The sequence below is a fragment of the Rhincodon typus genome, chromosome 4 (assembly GCF_021869965.1).
Source record: "Rhincodon typus isolate 14 chromosome 4, sRhiTyp1.1, whole genome shotgun sequence".
In the NCBI taxonomy this organism is placed as follows: Eukaryota; Metazoa; Chordata; class Chondrichthyes; order Orectolobiformes; family Rhincodontidae; genus Rhincodon; species Rhincodon typus.
In genome coordinates, this window is record NC_063335.1 from 41,694,257 (window position 1) to 41,709,524 (window position 15,268).

Below are 15,268 nucleotides of genomic sequence, written 5' to 3' on the forward strand. Positions count from 1 at the left end.
GCTATGCACATTAATGTTTCCCAGCTAAAAAATGGACTAAGCTTTTGAGATAAGGGAAGTTTAACAAAATATAAACAATCGGGTTGTTTGGACCATGTTGACTGCAACGTTTAATTATTCTTTGTCAAATGGAAGTTAATTTGACTGTAAATTATAAACACTGAAATTCTAAGCCTGATAAACCAGTTAGTGTGTGTTTTTGACAGAAATGAAATGCACAATGCTAGCAGGTGAGGTGAAGCGTTGTCTATCAGGGCTGTTTTTCTTGGCTAGATCTCAGAATGTGTGTGGGATACTGTACTTACCTCGGGCACAATGGCATTCATAAACAGTGTTTCAAGTCTGCTGTTTATACAGGGAATAGACACAAAGCCCATTTTTAAGACATCAAAGCATATTTATTAAATACGAAACACAACGTCAGAGTAGAGGTGTAAATCCCCAGGAAACATATCTTAATTTTAAATAATGCTGAGTTGACAAAACGACAAAATTAGCATCTGTGTGTACGTGTAGTTTAACAGAACGTGACATTTTAATATTGGTCTCAGTTGATCGAAGCGACAATGGCATTTTAAAGAAGTGACAGATATTTTAGTGACTCCATTTTATTATTTTAAAGGGATTAAAAGTTTTTAGAAGTCTAGCGTAATAACTATCCAGGGAGAATTTCGCTACATTAAAAATGTCTTTTGCTTGTTGATTTGGGTCCAGTATGACGATCAGTCGCAAGGAATTAATGTTGATTTTTACAAAACCGCTTCGAATAATCCCGAGTCTAAACAATCCATGGTGTTTTGATATAGCAAATTTATTTAATAATTTTGCATAATATTTTATCAATTATATTGCGGCAGTGCGGACCTGGCACTTGAAACTAACACATTTCAACTTTTAAAAACATCAAGCAGTTCAGCATTATCCCAATGGTAATTGTTGGCCCAGCTACTTGTGGTGATCTTCTGGTTAGATTTTCAACGCTGCGTATTACTTTTGATAAGAACTGCGATTTGCTAATGCCTGTTCCTGGTGGAATGATCAGATGCGCCTCTCTGGTAGAAATTTGTGCTGGTTTCGTGGCAATGGAAAACTTATTGGCCGCTGTTGTCTTACAGCTCTGCGTGTGTTTATGGGGAGGGTTAGGGTTAATTAGCGCCATTATCAATCATTAATGCTTGCCTAACGTGTCCAAGGTATAATCAAGTTAGAAGGCTGCAGTCAACATCTGCTTCGTACCAATTAAATATTTTATGCTAAATCATTTATTACTTGAACAGCTAGCCAACCTTCCCCAAAGAGGTTGATTGTTTTTGTATCACAATCATAAAATAAAGGATGCTTAGTCAGTAAAGAGGAATCTCACCCTGAGGGTCCAATCTAAAACAAACCAAATAGTTAGAAATAACTCTGACATTCTTTTTATGTAGTTTTCTTCACCCAACCTTCGTATATATTTCTTTTGAATGAATACATAAAGATTGCCTTGTAGGAATTGGTCCGTGGCCAGTGGTGGGAAGTTGGGGGTAACAGTAGCGAAGTAAGTCATTAACCCAAAGGGTGTTTCAAATGCAACTATATTCAGCTCGGCAGCACTTTCAGGGTCAATAAGCCTTACAAGCCAATCCTCCCAAACCCCTCCCCCACTTCCATTGAGGCGTACTGAAACAGAATAAAAATCGTCGCTAAATGTGTGGCGAAGTGGAAAGAACAAGCCCAAAAAAAAGAAAAAAAAAGTTGTTCCTAATTCTTCGTAGGCAATTTCAAACAGGTCTCAGGATGAGACACTCGTTAACAAGATTTCACATGAAAGATAACGCAAATAATTCAATGTATTGTTCGATAAGAAGTGAATCATTTTCCGGGTGTCCAGCTGCCTCTGCTGGACGACTGACCTTTCCGCAATCGCATGCTTTCTGTAACAAATAATCCCGAATTACTGGGACCTGGACACATCCGCATAGCCTAAGAGGCGTGGCGCAGTGGTGTCTATCTGTCAAACCGTGTCGTCCTCATGTTTAATCGGTTCGTCCTATTTCTGAGACTGAGAATTAAATTCAGTGTGTTGTGAACTAAATAGTTCAAGGATGTGAGAGAATTAGTTAAGATTTCGGGTGTGTATGTTGTAATATGAGGAAGGGTACACACCCCATGTGGTAACTTGCCCTTTCACTTTCTAGATGGAGATTGATTTGTTAGCCATTTCCAGCACGTGTTGTTTCTGTTCCATGTTTTCCAACATTTTTAGCTGCCCCTCTTTTAAGTGTAGTAAAATAGATGTATTACTGTAACGAGGACGCACTTATCAGAACGTAGATGGGACAAAATATAGGGTTACCACGGTATTTCTATGGCTTGTTATACTTCCATGTTCGCCGTGTTTCTTAAGTGCGTCTTCATTACTATTACGTTGCAATCAACCCCGTTCCCGATTTAGTGCTCTGTGTGTGTGTGTGTGTGTGTAAGGTGAGCATGGACCCTTGCTCTGTGCACCTGCAAATGTGAGCAACGGTAACTGGAGGGAAGGGTTGAGGAAAGTTCATTTTTTCCGAGGGCTGTCAGTGCTGCAGAGTAATATGCCAGTATTAATTGTGCAGGAGTGATCTTTCTGAGGTGTTCAGTGTGTAACCTGTCTTTCTTTATTTGTAGGTGCAATGTTCTGGATACAGGGTAGGTGCAACTGATTTTTGTTTTTGACAAGTGGATTGTAGCTATGGTTGAGACAGATACATCGCCTCTATTAGTGCGACATTTTCATTCGTTAACTTTGCCACTGTTGTTACTGATATGAGTTCGGACTCCATTCAAACTCCCATTGTAAGATCAAAGAAGTCAGATTCATTGTTTTTAACAACATGTCGCGCTGGCACGGCGTGGACGTTCATGTACATTTTAGGGCTAATTCAGTTCTTTAAAATAGAAGCGGACCCTTTGCTCTCAGAGGCGAGCTTGTTAAATGAAGAACATGCATGTAGATTGACCTGTTCCCTATCAATAGGCAGTGAGTGATCCGAGGGCTGGGGTCATTGGGGTCTTCCGACTGCTAACCAATCCAACTTGTCACTTTTGAAAGAGGATCAGGATAAAGAAGCTCCTGCAAATTAGGAACCCCCCCCCCCCCCCCCCCCATTTTCATTGAACTCATACACTAATGTAGTGTCGTTGGAGTTAATCACTGCATGATGATGCCCTTTTACGGAACCCAAGAGGGCTGAGGTGGTAGAATTATGACCGTTCTTTATTTAAAGTCTACTTTTAATTGATAGCTTTCGTTAATGTAGAAATTGCTCCCCCTGATTTGCCAGCTAACGTGTGTTAGATCCTTCCCATCATTAACCCGAACATGTTTTGGTAAACACAAGTAGTTGGTGGAAGTAGGAACGCCATCACGAATTTGTTTGAAATGTGTCCCATTTTCTAAACAGGGAGAGTACTAGGTCGAATCACTTCATTTTAACACGTACCTATGATGGTCTCTTGAGAGTAATCACTCGAGGGGGAGGAAATCTCGTGAATTCTCGAATAATGGCATGGCCGAAGTCAAGAGCAGAAAAGACCATTGCGGGATACCCGGTCACTCCCCGGGAAGTGAGTTAGCACATTGTGATTACATTGGAAGAAGTAAGATTTGTAAATCCATTGGAACATCCCCTCGATATTATGGATGCGTACCAGCTCCCATTTCTACGTGGCCATCTTCAAAATAACATTGTAGGAAGTTGCACGGTTTATTTCCTACATTAACGGATCCATTGCGGTGTGTATATTACGATGTAATAAACCTTGGTGAACTCTTCCTCTCTATGTGTGGGCAATAAGATCAGAATATAATTCGTTGAGCACGAACTGGTTGACCTTTTTTGTTTCCAAATAATCCATGAGGAGATCTTCTCCGTTTTTTTGGAAACTTAATGTGTGTCAAATGGTTTGGTTCAAAGGGCTTTTGTTTTGTTATTTTCGGAAGTCATATACATTTCGGAGAGAGTGTGAGCGTATATTATTTTCAGTGTCCCCTGGACTCAAACTAGAAAACATGAAATGATCCTAAACGTCCAAGATGATGCCTCACTAGAGGATTGGAGCACATCATGAGAACTGAACGTCCAGGGAAGGGCTGCGCCTTCAGAAGGTGCTACTTATCTCTGACATCGAGGTCTCATCTCCCCTTCTCACGTGAACATAAAAATTCTTTCCAAAGAGCATTTGGTGTTTCACCAGTTGTATTTTTTACCCAACACATTAAAACTGTGGAATGAGTGATCTAGATCAGACCTGTTTGTGGGACGTACTGGCTGACAGCAATGGTAATGCTCTGAAACTACTTCATTGCTGTGAAGCGCCTTGGGACCTCCCGGGGCTGCGAAATGTTCTGTCCCGAGTGCTATATTCTATGGTTAGTGCATTATGTCACCACTGACATTATTGATCAGCCGCCCTCCTTGGATTGTCACTCGGTTGAAATTGGTCGACGGTACAATTACTGTATTGCTTAGCCCCGGTATCTTGACTGCTGGACGGGTAGAGCTCATAGTGGCCACTATCTTAACTTCGGATCATACTGTTGATACAAGTTTGACATTAATGGTTGTTTTGAACTGCTTTTATATTGGTTGAGTTTTGATTTGGAATCTGAACGATCAGGTTCTGTCAGCTTACTCTTGCTATTTATTCCATTGAGTCCAAATCAGCTCACTATGTTGATAGTTTCAAAGAATTTTTTTCTGATTGGGTTCCAAGTTTGCCTCCAGAACAGGGAAGGGAAATTTAGTAAGAATGAAGTTGTATTTACATAGCTCGTTTTGTGTTTTGAGGACATTTAAAGTATTTCACAGCCAATTAATTGCTTCTGAATTACCATTGTTATGTAGAGAAGATCGCACAAAACTCAAATGAGATGAATAACCAGTCAATTTATTTTTGGTGTTAGTCAAGGAAGGAATGTCTGCCCTGGGCACCAGGAGAATGCTCTGCCTTCTTTGATTGGTGACTCAGTTGGACATCTCTTTGGAAGGATCGTCCCTCTGATAATGCCACGTTCCCTCAGTCCTGCAGGAAAGTGTCAGCCATTACTGTTGAAGTAATGGAGTTTAGAATTCACAGCCCTTTGATTATAGGCAATAGACTTAAAAACAACTTTAGATTGTATTTATAGTACTAATTCAGTGTGGCTAGAAAGCCATTTCAGTTTTGCAACAGTTGGAGTGTAAATCTAGAATTAGGGCCCCAAACAGATTCTGGAGTGAGTGTCATAGAATGGTATATATTTTTATTGCTTCATTTAACATCACACACAATGTAGATCCCTTGCAAGCTCCAACCTGCTTTGTAAAGTGTTGGAGGGCTCTATTGGAACCTTGGTCACTTTGTGAAAATGCACAAATCAAATTCTCACAGAGTAGATAGTGTCCTGTCCTTACTCCCTAAGCATTTTGATTTCTAAAAGTAGGGTAACAGGCTCTACATATATATGTATCAATGCATATGCAGAGCTCTCTCTCAAAACCGGTTGGTTAAAGTTTCAGTGAAGAGCCAAAAATTGTAAACAATGTTCAGAATGGCTGGAACTTAAACTGCAACAATGAGTCTGACAGCAGTTGCTGGGGGTAATTGCACTCTAAAAGTGATATGAATTTCTAGCTTTCAGTCACAGTGTCCACTCTCACTGGTCTGATACTGGGCTGGGGGTGGGGAATAATAGAGAAACAGAAGTCTACATATGTAGACTTAAATATAAACATTTTCACATTTACTAGTGGTCTGGAAATTTTAATATAAACTGACAAGCAAGTCCACTTGCCAAAGTTAAAAATGTAAATGTGTTCCAACAGACTGCCTGGGAATGTTTGAAGCATTAACATTAGAGATTTAAAGATCACGTTGCACCAGTTGCACTTGTACCATAACAACTGTATAGCCAAAACAATGTTAGGCTATATCCTGGAATTGGTCTCATGTGCAATTCCAGCACTACTTTTGCACAGATTTTAAACTGCTTCAACTTGCTAAAATGTAAACATTGGAATGCAACTCACTAGTCCCATTGATATTGGTTGTCATGAATAATAAAGTTCAAAGGAAGGTTTTCATTCACATGCCACTCTTCAAACCCTTATTATCTCCCAAAACACTTTATAGTTAATTACTACTTTGATCTGTAGCCATGCTTGTAGTATAGGAACCACAGCGCCAATTTGTGCACAGCCAGCTCATTCATACAGCAATGTGATAATGACCAAATAATCTATTTTTAAGTGTCAGTTAAGGTATTAAATGTTGGCCAGGACACCAAGGAAAACTCACTAGGTTTTCTCAAAAATAGAGCCATAGGATCATCTGAGAAAACAGATGGAGCCTCTGTTTAGCATCTGATTTGAAAGACAGCAGCTCCAACAGTGAAACACTCCTTCAATATCAGCTTAGATTTTGTGCTGAAGTCCCTGGCATGGAATTATGAAGCCACAACCTTCTGACTCAGAAGAAAGAGAGCTAACTATTGAGCAGCAGCTGATGCCATGCAATTTTATACCATCTGCAGGAGATTGTTGCACATTGCTTCAAACTCACTTTGGCATAATATTGCATCAATGTGCTGCATGGAGGGTCTTTGAAAACTATTGTACTAGGTTTTTGCAATGTTTTGGAGTGGATATTGGTCCCTTGATATTTAAATTGAACTGACTGGGTGAGCGGCACTTGATTAACTTCAGTATGATCTTCATAACTGTGAACTTTTTAAATAAAATTCAGGTGAATTTAATGTAGGTCAATGCTATACAAATACTGGCGTGAGACAATGAGCCTGATTTTTAACCCTGTGAGTGTGGGTGGCTTTGAATGAATTAAAAATTTGCGCAATAACTGAAGTCTCAGCTTAACTCAGAAATAATACATTTGGCTTCAGCTATACCGTGCATCTTGGAACATTTATGAAAGGGATTTAGGAAACCTCAGAATTACAGATTTATTCATGAATAGGATTTAATCCTTGATGGTTGCATGTTGAGATCAAATTTTGCAAATTACTTCAAATATGTCATCCTGATGTAGGAAGAAGTTTAATTGTAATTCCATGGAATGTGGAATGAAATTTTAACAACAATGCATGGGACCCAGAGGATGTCATTGACCATAACAGTGAAAGCTCAGCTTTACTGAATAAAGGCATTTTATCAAGTTATATCATTGGCTTTTCATGTTGGTGTTTGAATTAGATTTTTATGCTCCTGTCACCAGGTTTTGTTGCATGGGTTGACTTTGTATGCTGCCAGGATATTCACAAACATGTACTTTATACAGTGAGGCATTTGCCAGAAGGTTAGTGTGATGGATAAGGAGTAGTTTGAAATATCAGGTCGGCATGAGAGGGCATGGTGAATTCTTTTGAACTTTTTTATTTGTGAAATAATGCTTCATTGCATATATATGTCCAACTACTTTTATAATATATAACACAATTACAATCCTCATCAATCCACTACATACTGTATTCTGGCATTCTTGAATACAATTAATCAATCAGTCAGGACACCACCATGGATCAACTCAACAGAAGGTTCCAGGCAGTAATAGCTGTTGTGATACCCACAAGCTAAAAAAGACTTGCTATGAAGTGATACTCTAAATTTAACTTTTTATCACAAATCTTTACAGTGGTCGATATATAACAATTAATGAATGAATTGAATTAATTACAATGAATATAATCTTGGCTATGGAGTTGGATAATAACAAATCCATTTGTGTGGTTGGCTTATGGTTCGTTCCATTTTTTGAATTTCCACAAGATTTCTTCTTTATTTTTCTGCCTTTAAATTCTAAGTTTTGATTTATTTTTCCATGTTTTAAGAAGGCAGTGAAGAGTGGCAACATTATACAACACTTCTCACTGTATTTCGTAACAAAATACACATGACAATAAATAAATAAATCAAAACCAATAAATTGCTTTTTGGTAATTGTTGCCATCACATCATTCTCTGTGTACTATAATTTGGCTATGTTAATCTCCACTTATTTACCAAAATTATCACCCACGAGCTTTCTTGTGATTAACTCACAATTGTTAATCTGGCAGTTAAGATGTTGCTGTGCATCAGTTCTATTGGATACTTTGGCTATGGATCACACCTGACCCACTGTAATCAAAAAATGGAACAAAAACAGGCTAAAACTTCCCTACTCAATTATGTCTGCCCTCTTCAGCATTAATGTTTTAGCATTAATAGGCTGGCTAAAATTACAAACAAGATGCTAACTCAGTATCACTTCTTCACTCTTGTACTGCAAGCATCTACCTACTATTGTCCTTTTATTATGGCCTTATTAACTGATACTTGCGTATGCAGGAAACCACGAAAATTAAAGAGGTGGGAGTGGGTAGGGAAGAAAATGTAAATCAAGAAGTAGTGATGAGCTGGCACAAGCTTGGGTTCTAAAGCCCTGAAGATTGGGAAACTGGGAGAGGAAAGTCGTAAACCAGATTTTTGCTCCTGGAATGTATGAGTTCTGTTGCAGACAGAACAAGACAACTACAATTGTAACTCATTTACTGAGCCACAATTAGAATTTTTCTAACAGTTTTTCACTGCTGTACTTTGAACGATTCCTTTCTTGAGTTATGAGAGTCACTAGTGAGGCTGCCATTTATTATCCATCTCTGGATGTCCTTGAAAAATGTGTTTCCAGCTGATCTTTCAAAGCTTGCTTCAAGGGTGTCAGTGAAATCGTGTATTCTAATATACCCCTGTAGAAAATGACATTTTGAAAAAAAGAAATCATGGGAGATTTTATATATTGTATTTCAATTTGGAACCTAAATGTATGACTTTAATAAACTCAAGTTAACTCCAGAGAGAAACGGCTAATAAAATTCACCTGATGTTGTGGCTGTAGAGACTTCTCTTTTTGCCTGTATTCTCAATACCCTTGAGATACTGATGCTGTTCCCTCTTTTCATGCTGTTGTTAGTGGTTTCTTTCCCGTGTGCCTGGTCCTAATACTTAAGTTCCCAATCTCTAGCTCCAAATTCTGATTCTTAGTCCTGCTGCTACAAGTATTTTGCTCTCTTTTCTGGTCTCTTGTGTGAAAATTTCCCCTTCCTGTCCAGTTCCCTCCCTTTGAACATACGAGTCTAAAAACTGCCTTTCAGTTTTTGCATAACATAGCTTTGAAATCCAAAATCCAGATATTATGTTCTACCTAATGTTACTTCTTTCCTGCTCATTTTAAAATTCATTCATAGGATGTGGGTAGCACTGCTAAGGTCTGCATTAATTAGCCATCCCTAAATAGCTATGACTGAGTGGTTTGCTAGGGCATATTAGTGGACAGTTAAGAATCAACTACATTGCTATAGGCCAGGCTGGGTAAGGACGGCAAATTTCCTTCTCTAAAGGATAATATAACTACTTCCAAACAGTTAGAAGTTGAAATGCTTTAAGGGTAAGATCAAGAGAATGCTTAATCTAAGTATTAAGGCATGTTTAATAACCATCCAGGGATTCAATGGAAGTCACAAACACTTTGTAAATAAGATTTCAAAATTCTCAGGATCAGTGCTAAATAAAATGTTAAAATAAAGTGATAAAAGACTATAATCTCCTACAAGACTGAGCCTTAATATGTCCTGATTTCAGATTTGCAAAGCATGTTTTGTATTATACTGAAATCACTTCGTGCTGATTACATTATGAATGTAGTTTAAAATTATTTTTATATCGATTCAACCAATAAGCTGGGAATTGGAACAGAAGTTGCTGGAAAAGCTCATCAGGTCTGGCAGCATCTGTGAAGAAAAAATCAGAGTTAGCATTCTGGGTCAGTGACCTGAAATGGTAACTCTGAGGTTTTTCTTCACAGATGCTGCCAGACCTGCTGAGCTTTTCCAGCAACTTCTGTTTTTGTTCCTGATTTACAGCATCTGTAGTTCTTTCAGTTTTTATTAGTAATCTGGGAATTTGATTGAGGGAACCAGTTCTTAAGATTTTGCAATGAAACAATATTTAGATGGTCACTATTATTGATAGTAACTTTAAATTCCATATTTACTTATTAACCTTGGATACCAATTTAAATGTTGTGATCATTAGTCCATACCACTAGATTACTGGTCACAGAGTATAAACATTATGCTATCTTTCTGTGCTGAAAACGTCACGGGAAATTTTATTTATGGTATCACATGTTGGTGAATAATTAGACGATTTTAATCTTCTTCTTAGTGTTTCCTTGGGATTGAGGATGTTTTGCTTCCACTGTTTGTCCATTATTTCTGAAACTGTTGATAAATGCAATATGCCATTTGAAGACTCTGCCACATGCAAGGCTTGGGTATATGTATTTTTTGGAGGTTTGTGCCTTCCCTATGATGCATTGACTTGGCCTCTGCATGTGTCCCACAATGTCTCTCAATTTGTCTATTGCTTTACAAATTAAACTTTCACCATTTTGGTTGGTCACAAGCCAGGGCCTTTTATGAGTCAGTGGAGATGTTTGACCTTTTGACTGATACTTTGAAGACATCCTGAGAACATTTCTATTGTCCTCCTGGCAGTCTTCTAGTGAACTGAGTTCTGGGCAAAGCAGTTGCTTTGGGAATCTGATGCATACAAATGACTTGTCCCTCAACCAGTTGTGCTGGTTTTGAGTGATTAGTACCTTGATGCTGGCATGTTGGCTTGGGAAAGAACACTACAGTTGGGCCACTTTTCTCGCCACTGGATTCAGGGGTTCTTGTAAAGGCACTGCCTATGCACTTCTCCAGTGGTTTGATGTCTTCTTTTTGTCATCTGAGTCCATGAAGCAGATAAGAGAGTAAGGATCACAACTGTCCAGTAAACTATGACTATACTCTCAGTTTTCAAATACCTGCTCCTCAAATATCCTTTCCCTCAGTTAGCTAAGACTGGTTTGGTACATTGGTAACAATGATGAATTTAAAAAACTCAATGACTCTAATATGCTCAAATCAACTCTTGTTTATCTAAATCTCCAGGTCCTAAGAACTACCTTGGAATTGAACCAGAGTTACTATGTATGTGTATAATCATACCTGATCTAATGAACTTATGACCCATTTCCATCATTTCCCAGGTAAAGTGATGGTGTATTTTAGCAGATATCTAAAAGTGATTAGTTCCCATTTGGTTCCAGGATGCTCTATTTAAATGGCTGATACCAGTTTATTTTGATGTTATGTATGTAACTACTTTAAATGATATTCACAATATCACTGTTGAATACTGGTTCATTCTATTGTTCCTGTGGAATAAAAATATGTCCATCTTTTAACCACCAGACTTCTTCTAGCTGTGAATCAAATGATTCAGATCAAGTTCTCGTAAACAGGCATATATGAATCCCCACTGATTTTACATCCCTTCCATCCCGCGCAGCACATGTGCCATATGATAATTTGACAGAATTTAATGTATATTCTGTTTCAGGGACAGGGTTGCATGTAAACACTCGGAGAGATCAAATTCCTTCCCGTTTACCAGACCCTAACTGAATTTGATTGCTTGTGTAAAGAATCTTTCTAATAACCAAAGTAATGGATCTTTAAAGAAGTTTTTAATTTTTTGCTTCACTTCTGGCCTAGAGTGCTATTTTCTTAGTGTTTTTTGGTAAATATAACTTAGTAAACATATCGTTTTATTTTAGTGCAAGCCTCATACACACTGCTGTACAGTACGATATTATCATTTCAAAAACTATTTAAATGACACTTCAAATGTAAACACACTTTTTTTGGTCTGTGCTTCTTTCCCGTCTTGTCTTTCTAACTGAGTAAAGGGACTTGATCCAGACACTCAATTTGCAAAATATTTTAATGTTATAGCAGTCATTTCCTGTGTTTAGTGCAGGCCTGAAATGAAGTTAGCAGGGGGAAAATATGTTGTCCATTGTTCTCCAGTCTTTTTGTATGAACTGCTTCTTCCCATTATTCATAATCAAATATCTTTATTTGCTATTTTAGTAATGCAGTCAACAATGGTCCTACTTCTAAATGCCCTCAATCTAATGCATTTATCTGAAAAAGGAATAGATCGTGAAAGGCACTTTAAGCTGTAGTCTATTTTTGATTAAATCTTTTCGGCCTTTCAAGATCCAGTTTGTTCCTGATATCTAAAGATATACAGAATTCAATACAAATTCATGCCAGCGAGATGTGGGGCTTAGCTTACAAAGAGACTTAACTTGGCAACTTATGGCACAAACCAATATTTAAATATTTTTCTCAATTTATCTGGCATAACTCGACATGAGGAATATAATTCTGCGAGTTCAACAGTGGCAGGTTCTAAATACAACTCAGAAGCTGGGGCTGGTCCTGTACTTGGGATTGTTATGTGCTTGCAGTCCCAGGTCTGTGTCTCCTCTCTCAGCCTGATCACTCTGCCGCAGCCGGAGGGAGTCTTGCCCCAGGCCAAACATATGCTTCTTTCCAGCAAACTAATACAAATTCACCATGGAGAAATAATTGCTCGAGTGAACATTTTTTCTCTCAGCTTTGTCATTCGCTCACTCAAATCGGCGAGGCACACGCCATTTAAATCAGGGGCTTTGATGCTTGTCTCTTTTTTAATGAAAACCTGGGCTCTTGTAAATGATGTGAACGTTTAAAAAGGCTTCACGGTTCTCCATCAAATGCGTAACTGTTTGGCAAATGGATGAATCCAGACAGAGAACTTTCAAAAACAACTTCAGTTGGGCTGATTGAAAAATGGTCCCAATTATTGTGCCGATTGGGATCCATTCTTTCTTTTTTTTTAACTTCATTTTTGCTAAAATTGATTCTCTTTCTCACCTCTGTCTTCCCCTGTTAAAAAAATCCTTCACATTTTTTTTAAGCCTGCTCCTTTTTCTTACATTCATATGGCCTGATGAATTAATCATTTAATGTTCGTTGTATCGTTCTCTGATTTCCACATAGAATGTTGTCCTATTTTGTCCTTTTTGCTTTTGCTGTGTTGAATTGTCCATTTTTGTCTCCCTCACTGCCTCTCTCCTACACACAAAGAAACACGGCCACAAATATGAATAAGAGTAATTACTCAGAATAATTGGAACAGAAATATCCCCAAAACACTCCAGAAAAAATAAATGATTTAAAAAATGAAGAAAATCAAAAAGCTGTTGAGAGGATTTTACAAATTTCTTTATTATTTCAATGTTAGTGTTTTATTTTGTTTTAAATTCACATGATAAACATTATACTATAATATCAATTCCTTTTGCATGTGTTGATACATGATTCTAAGTATTTAAGATTTCATAAAACCTAACAAACAGCTCAATACAGCTCTCCTTTCTTTCCGGAAGCGGTTTGTTAAGTTTTGTATTTTCCAACATTTTGAACAGTCCACCGTCTGCTTAACATGAAACAACTGTTATGCTGTAAGCTAGTCTAGAATTAAATAAACGTTGATGGCTTAAGACCACACAAATATATTTACAGATTCAAAATAATTATGTTAATATAGCAAAGATGGTGGAGTGCTGTGGTAATGGATTGGGTGACAGCGCTGCGTTGCTGCTTCCTCATGGTGATGGTTTATCCAGCAGAGACTCCAGATGCCTCAAGATTTTTTTCTAAAGATAAGTGCATGTCTGTAGCTAGAAAGGGAATTAGAAATGGAGCCATTTTGGGTTTTTATTTTAAAGCTTGTGGCTAAATGGTAATGGTGTTGAATGGATAAAATGAAATCAAAGAATATTTGCTGTAGTATTTCAGAATTAGTTTGTATTAGTAGATGTAATTCATAAGCATTGAAGAATGTAATTGTTCATGATCATTATTTGCATCACACTGTCATATATTCACCTGTAACTAAATTTGAGCTTTTCACTCGCACAATCCTGTAATGAGGTTTGATTTGACCTGGTCCTTGAAGGTAATAACCTAGAATTTTGTCCACAACACTGCCTTGCAATTCTATTTCCACTGCAATATTTTATGCTTGCTTGGCACTCTGGGAACCAGAGCTCACAAAGTAAATTCAAGCAAGTGGGAGTTTTACGAACGTCCCAAAATAGTTATCAGCATTTAACTCAAGTATCCATCATAGGTATTTAAAACAGATATTCAATATGTGTTTCCCAACCAGTTTTTGAGAGTAACAAAATTATGTATGAAAGGGCACAGAAATTGATGCAAACAATGTTTCTTTTTATCTATTATCCTCTGGGCTGCATTTCCTTCCTTGATATGTACTCCATAAGAAGGAAGATTCTTTTACCAGCTGATGCTTCATCCAGAGCCATTTTCTTTTCTCAGTGGTGGATTGGCAGTGTTGTCTGCTCCCAAGGGTAGAGTAAGGAAGCAGGTCTCAAGTCTACCTCAGCTGGAGTGAGAATCAAACCCATACTGTTGGTGTTATTCTGAATTACACACTAACCATCCAGCCAACTGAATTAAGTGGCACGATACAACGCCCAGTTCTTCCATACATTAAAGCTAAATTTAATTTCACAAGGTATATCTCCTTATTCATCACTTAATTCATGAGGCAGTGCAAGGTTACAGTTACAGATATAGCCAATATACTCATTGTCATTCTCCTAACCCAAGTTCTAATCCAACTGATAGATGCAATTGCTTCAGAATGAATGATATTAGCATAGAAGCAATCTTAAATTCTTTACTGTAGTTTACTTGTGAATTTTCACAAGATAAATTCAATATGTTATTATTTCCTTATGACCCCTTTCCCAAACTTCCATTCTTTCGATTTAGATATGAATAGAGGTGGGTGACTCATATTTCAGTCCATTTGGGCTGTGCATAGCTATACATTTGCAGTACTCATAACTCATTTGTTAAATTGTCCACTCTATTACACTGGTCTAGTTGTGACTCTTCAATGTAAGCCCACATTGTACATGTCAATGGCCTAGCCAGCAATGTAGGTGTGCTGTCATTCTCACCTGATGTGCTTGGCATTATCCTAGATTGTGAAGTCCATGTCCTAAACCACATCAAGACCATTCATCAATAACTCCAGTGCTTGCAGACTAGTTAAGCCCCATTTCACTTTAAAACTCTCATTCTTGTTTGTAAATCCCTTTGTGGTCTCACCCATCCATATCTCTGTAGTCTCTTCTAGCTCCACAACTCCCTGCATTTCTCTAATTCAACCTTCTTGAGCATTCCCAATCTTAATTACTTCACTATTAGCAGTCATGCTTTTAGCTGCCAAGTCTCTAAGGTCTGAAATTCTCTCCCTGAATCTTTCCAGGTTCTGTCCATTGTTTACCTCCTTTAAGACAT